We start from the raw sequence: 7,424 nt of genomic DNA on the forward strand, positions 1-7,424 counted from the left end.
CCCTTGGCTGCAAGGAACAGTGTTGCACTCTCCACTTATATGGATCCCGGGAATTAAAACCTTTTGCAAACATTTTAGAAACCATAATGTATATACTTTTATATCTCATATAAAATATATTTTGCAAAACAAATTTCAACGGTTGAAATCGGCTGTCGGCAGTCTTGGTTTCCAACAGTGAGAGTGCATCCCCGATCATTACCTTTGTCCGACAAAGGGGCTGATCCTGTCACTATGATCACCCACTCAGATGAATTCTCGGATTGTCCCAACATACCCAGGTTTTGACCCCCGTTAAGGATCTCACTGATTGGTACATCAAAGACAGCCCGATCGGACACCTAGTGCAGTATCATAATCGAGTCTAGGGGTCGGGTGTAACTTTTCAGTTTTGCCCATCAATCTCCAAGGTCCAGGGCAATACTGGAAATCTGGTCCAGTTCAAAGATTCAATTAATCTCACATTGTATGTGCCTAGGGTCTCATCCCAGTAGCTGAGACAAGCCACCCCAACCGACTTGGTGGCACCACAGTGTCAGCCTTGTCAGGATAGGTCTCCCCAGACCGACCCACTGGCTGTGAACATTCTAAACTAACACGAGTCTCAATAAGTGTCCAGTTTAAGGGTATTACACAGAAACATACCAAGGGAACATGAATCAAATATGCACTTTTATTCATTTACAATAAACTCATAAAGTACATCAATTTTGATTGAAGTTAAGGGCATACAAAACTGTCTAACAGCTTGCATGTATATAGCCATTGGTATGTAGATCACTTTATCCTAGAAATTTATTTTATATTTTGAAATCCTTTTAAAAGTGACTTCCTAGTTCACAATTTTTTAGAAAATGATGCATGTAGCCATGCAAAAACTCGTGGAGATTAACTTAACAGGATTTAGTCCAATAAAACACTAATGCTAAATCATGACAACTGTTCAATTCTCTAAACAACATAGGAAGACCAACCATTCATGATTCTAGTGATAATGTTTTCATCTACATAAGCCCCAATGGTGTATGTGACAAGAGTTGCCTAATAGGTCCACTTTATCTCATATTCAGACCCATATGCTTCTAATGAAGTTTACAATGTCCTAAGGAGACCTTTTATTATTATTTTATATACAATTACATTAAATATTTATGTGCATAGAATGAGAAGCATGGAAGCTAAATGTAGGTCATCATTAATATGCTGTAAAGTGATTACAAATGGGTATCCAAATGAGTACATATTTCATTGAAATGACTGACTAATCTCATGTGAGCAATATGCTTTTTAAAAACCTTAGGAGATAGACTGTTAAAAGGTTAGAAATCAAATGAGATATGGCCAAAGAAAATGTAGTGGTTGGTCGAATTTTTAAATTTTTCTAACCCAATTCACGAATCGATTTCTTTGTAATTTTGAAATCTAAAATTTTAGGATCGATCTTGCATTAAACTGGACCGGATTTAAAACTTAATTTCTACTTATACATAATACAAAGCCCACAAATGTAGTTCACAGAGTGGTAGTTCACTCCCAATGTCAAACTTGAATCGGCCTTTCGTTGAAGATAATGCAACAGTGAAGTGAAACTAATTTAGCAATGCAACCCTTTTGCAAAACGAACCTACAACTTCCTTGAGATTGATGCAGTAGTATGTGCCTTTTGAAAACTAATGTTTTTCTCCAAAAACTCAATTAGAAACTAAAGAAAATCGGTCCCTACTAGGGTTGGATCGGGTTCAGTGTATTTTCCAAACACCTAATGGCTATACTTGGGGTCTAACCTTGGTAGATGAGACAAGTTTCTCCACCAATTCGATAGCACACCGATGTCATCTTTGTTAGGATAAACTCCTTAAGTCTTAGACCTATTCATGGGCCGGCCCGGCCCCGGACGGGCTTGAACAGGTATATGGGCCCACGGGCTTAACCTCGGGCCAAAAAGTCCAACCCACAATAAATTCAAGTCGGGCTTGGGATTTTCCAAAATAGCCCGGCCCGAGCCCAGCTTGACCCAACCTATAACTACACCTAAAAACCCTAGTTGAATACCCCTCTTCTTTTCACCTCTTTCCCTTCTTTTTCCAACCAAATTCTTCTTCTCCACATCCTCTTTCCCTTCTTTATATTCTTTTTTTAATATAAATAAATTTTGAATTTATATATATTTTTTAATGTAAATAAATTCTGATTTATATTGATTATTGAATAGGGAAAATTTCTAATTTTTTTTATTAGGGTCAGGCTCGGGCCCAAGTTATAGGCCTGTTGGTCGGGCCGGGCTCGGGCTCGGGCTCGGGCCTAACATATTTTTGTTAATGAAGAGTAAAAGCCCACCCAAGCCCGCCCGAGCCCGGCTCGGCCTGGCCCATGAACATGTCTATTAAGTCTATCTCATGGATGAGAACATTCTAAGCTAACACAAGTTTTGTAAATGTTTATTTGAAGGAGTAATTAACAAAAAACATACCAAATGTGATCATGAAACAATAATGTATTATATTATTCATAAATGTGTGTGTACATCAATTTGATTGGAGCTAAGGGCATACACAGTCTACAACTCCCATTTGCAATTAGGTCTAATTGAGTATAAACCTTCGTCTCATACTATCTACGTGTCCTTCAAACACTTTCTGTGTCAGTGGCATAGTTAATAGGCCTGCCACCATTTTTGTTGATTCTTCCTTTTCAATCTAGATGTCTCCTCTACTGATAATCTTTCATAGAATGTGATACTTCCTCTTAATATGCTTTGACTTTGAGTAGGATCTTAGCTTTTTGCCTTGAGAAATGACTCTAGTGTTGGCACACAACATTGGAATGAGTGATGTATTGGATGGTATTACTCCTAATTCTTAGACACATTTCTTCTTCCAAACTGTTTCCTTAGTAGCCTCATTTATGGCAATGTACTAAGCCTCAGTTGTAGTGTCTACTATGTACCCTTGTTTGCTACATCTCCAACTAACAACATAGGATCCCAACATGAAGATGTATACAAATGAAGACTTTCTATCATCTAGTTAAACTGAAAATCAGCATCTATGTAACTAATGATTTGTAGTGAACTATCATTGAAAATAAAACAACAGTCTTTATTTCTTCGTAGGTATTTTGGTATGTTTTTCACAACTGTCTAATGCTCTTATCCTGGATTAGATTGGTATCTACTCATAACACTAACATCATAAGAAATGTTAGGTTGAGTGCATAACCTAGCATAGATGATGCTCCCTACGACAATGGCAATAGAAACCTTTTTCATGTCCTTTATCTCCTTAGAGGTCTTAGGTGAAATTCCTTTTAAGAGAGTTGTTAGCACTTAATTTTTCTTGATCCTTTCACCCTACCTCTTTGTACCCCTTTCTTAGACCCTAAAAACTTAGAAACACACCAGATTAACTTGACACTTTCTAAAACCCAAAATACCCCATTTTGATGTAATTTACAAGATAAATAAGAACCTTGACTAGACATCATCCCAAGACTCAGAAAACTACAAGTTAATTATACATCACTTTTCATGACTAAACTACAAAGATCCACCGTTCATCACACCAACTTCCTTTCTAACGGCCCTGATTTATGTGAATTTCAAATTCCAACTTCTCCAAAATCAAATCCAACACACCCATCACGTTAAGACCATTAGGAAGTAATCGACTAGTGAATCGCACCACAAATCTACGATAATCAATCGCAAAAACATCAAGATCATATTCTAATGGCCCTAAATGATTACCAAGGTTAACCATATCTTTCTCATATCAAAACCATCCACTTGACTCCTCACCCTAATCCATGCTTATCTATCGTATTGTAGCTCAAAATTCCCCTGTTTGACCCATCATCAAGCCTAGATCATATTTCAGCAAATCTCATTAATTAGAATTTACCATCCGTCATCCCAACTTCACATGACCAATCAGACCTTGCCACTGTGTTCGGAGACCCAAGAAGCCCTAGCACATCAAATTTCATGACCAAACACCTCCATTTGACCATTAAAAAAGTAAGATTCTATTTTAAGTCATCTCGTTAATTGAAAAAAACACAAGCTAAGACCATGATCTGAACTAAATTTATCAATTTACACCTTTGATCAAAGATCCATCACTTCCATTAGATTTAGGACATTCAAAAATGTCAACCCACTAAATTTCATCCCAAAATTCCCCTGTTTGACCCTTCATCAAATAAAGATTCTACTTCAACAAATCTCATTGGCTCGAACTTGTCAGCCATAGATATCAATCATCTCGACCCTATTTGTCCAATCAGACCTCACCACTGTGTTTAGAGACCCCGATGCACCAGATTAAATTGCCACATCACTTGGCTCAACTTAAAGCCTTAAAAGGGTGATGGCTGATGTCAGACCCATTCTTAAGTCATTAGAAGACTTTGACTCATTAGAAGACTTAAAAAGCTCAAATTACCAAACAACCCCCTAATTAAAACCAAGAAAATATAAAATAACATTTAAAAGTTCTTCAAATTTACATTTTTTGCCACTAACATCCTCAAATTCGAGACTGCCACGATAGACATGCCCTCAGCTCCCATTGGTCACACAAAACCCATGAGAACCACTCCCAAATCAAAGAAAACGTTTCACCAAACAGGAAAACTTGACTAGGCATCTATTTCTTTGAAGAATCTTTGCTTATTTGTGGGAAAATTTTCTATGGAATCCCAGGCACCATAGTTGAGTGAATTCAGACTTTACCCCCCTCCCTTTCTCTATAAATATTGATATAATTCAGGCTCAAATAGGGGGGGGGGGGGGGGGAGGGAGGAAACTTGAGGGAGTCCCCTAGAGAGAGAAAGAGGGGGAGAAAAGAGCATTCTCCCAGCCCATATACTTTTTCCTGTTCACTTGAATTTCAGAGGTACTCTGAACTTCATATTCCGAACTCATGTCCTCCATTTTCAAGCGAAGGTTGTTGCAACCAGAAGCATTCCCTAGCTTAAGAACCCATTTGAACTTTATTCTCTCTCATCCTAGTTGCTAGAAAACTTTTGATAAGGTACATACAAAATGTAAGTCTTTTTTAGTTTTTTTTGAGTTGCTTGATGTTTTGAAATGTTGTAGAACCATCGTTTTTAATTCCTTCTTAACTGAGAATAGAGGTAGAGAGGTGAGGGTCTTAGGGAAATCAATACCTAAGACCTGATAACATTACCTCAAAATTGGTCTTATGAGGAGTTGAAAGCATGTTCCTACAAATTTAAGAAATTCTTGCAATCATTTCTATTTTTCTCCAAAAGAAACTAAGCCTAAATAACTTCCACATCGGCCTACTAAAACAACTTGGAGAGAGGGGTGCCTAATACCTTCCCTCTCCCAATCTTTGGGACATGAAATCTCTTGGTTATGTACATTTTTCATGAAGGACGGAGTCACTATCGAAGACTAAATCAAGATTTTCAATCCTAAAAATGAGAGTCCATTTCCTCTAAAAATTGGGCAGCAACTCCATCACTTTGAGCCAGCATGAACTTCTTGAAGCTCACAAGAGTGACTTTATATTTGAAAGGAATGAATCCCTTTTTGGAATCCTATATGTTGAATTCCTTTATTATCTTATTAATGTAAGTAGATATGATAATCCAATTAACCACTTTGATCCATGTAGAGTCAAAGTCCTGAAATGTAAAAATGATTCTCTAAGATCTTTCATGGATAATTATTGTAAAAGCCATAATTTCACTATTGTTAACATTCTTTCATCAATCCTAATGAATAGAATGTCGTCTACATATAGAACTAAGAATGCAACATTGTCTCCCATTCTGTTTATATGAACATAGGATTGATCCAAATTTTGCTCAAAATCAAATTATTTGATTGTTAAGTTAAATTGAACGTTCCAACTTTTAGAAGCTTTCTTTAATCTATATATGGATTTGTTAAGCTTACACACCATGCATTCTTAACCTTTGGAAACAAAGTCTTCCAGTTGTTGTGCATAGATATTTTCAGTAAGATCTTTATTCAGGAACACGAATTTTGACATCCATTTGCTAGATTTCATAATCATAGTGTACATGTATAGCCAATAGTATTTTAATAGATTTAAGTAAGGCCACAGGTGAAAATGTTTTCTCATAATCAATTCATTCTTTCTAAATGTAACCTTTCACCACAAGTCAAGGTTTATAGGTTTCAACCTTTTAATTAGGGTTATTTTTCCTCTTATAAATTCACTTGCAACCGATTGCTTTTACCCAAAGTGGATGGTCTACAATAGTCTAGACTCTATTGATATTCATTGAGTCCACTTTATTTTTTATGGCATCTACCTACTTCAAAGAGTCTATGTGTAACATATCTTCCATATAAGTTAGTGGATTTTCCTCATTGTTTATAATTCCTATTAAGTAACTTTCTTAACCATAAGTGAAACAAACAAGAAATTTGGACACCCAAGTAGATCTTTTAAGCTAGGTATTGGTATTTAGACTCGTGGATTATCTCCCTCTACCCCTGAGCCATTCCTCATAAAAAATGACCATCTGATGATGATTTCTTAGGATGTAGTCAATTTTTAAGAAGTGGGTATTTCAACTAACAAATAACTTTTGTTCTCTTGGGTCATAGAACAGATACCCAATGGAGTTGTTAGGTTAGTAGACTACAAATAGGCAATTGTTGGTTTTGGGTTCCTATTTGCTTGCACTTGTCTTTTTGACATGTACTGGACAACTCTATACCTTAAAGTGTCTAGTACTTGATTTCTTGCTAGTCCAAAACTCCTATAGAGTCTTAGAAATTGACTTGGTTGGAACTTAGTTGAACACGTAAATCACAATCTCTAATGCATATTCCTAAAAGGACATCGGTAACACTAAGTGGACGATGAGTGATCAGACTATATCTAATAAGGTTTGATTTCTTTTATTTGATACATCGTTTAATTGTGGTGTAGCAGGAGGAACTTGTTATGATATAATCTCATTGTCCTTTAGGTAGTCACCAAATTCATTAAACAGATATTCACTTCCTCAATTTGATCAAAGGGCTTTAATTTGTCTCTCTAACTGTTTCTCGACTTTATGTCTAAATTCTTTGAACTTTTCAAAAGATTCAAACTTATGTCTTGTTAGATACACGTACTCATATTAAGAATAGTCATTGTTAAAGGGTAAATGTTATAAAATATGAGTGTGAGTTGTATGTCGCAACACTCAAGGGACCAAATACATCTATATGTATAAAGTCAAATATATCTATACTTCTTTCAGGCTTACTTGTAGATAGTTTCTTAGTCATCTTGCCTTGAAGGTAAGGTTCACAAGTTGATAGATTTTCTACTATGAAAAAATCCAGAGGACCATCATTACCAATCTTATGATTCGTTCTACATTTATGTGACCAAGTCAGTAATGCCATAGGCATATAGGATTAATAGTTTCTC

The sequence above is a fragment of the Nelumbo lutea genome, chromosome 5, assembly GCF_056320005.1.
Source record: "Nelumbo lutea isolate HS-2025 chromosome 5, American lotus-T2T, whole genome shotgun sequence".
NCBI classification, from domain to species: Eukaryota; Viridiplantae; Streptophyta; class Magnoliopsida; order Proteales; family Nelumbonaceae; genus Nelumbo; species Nelumbo lutea.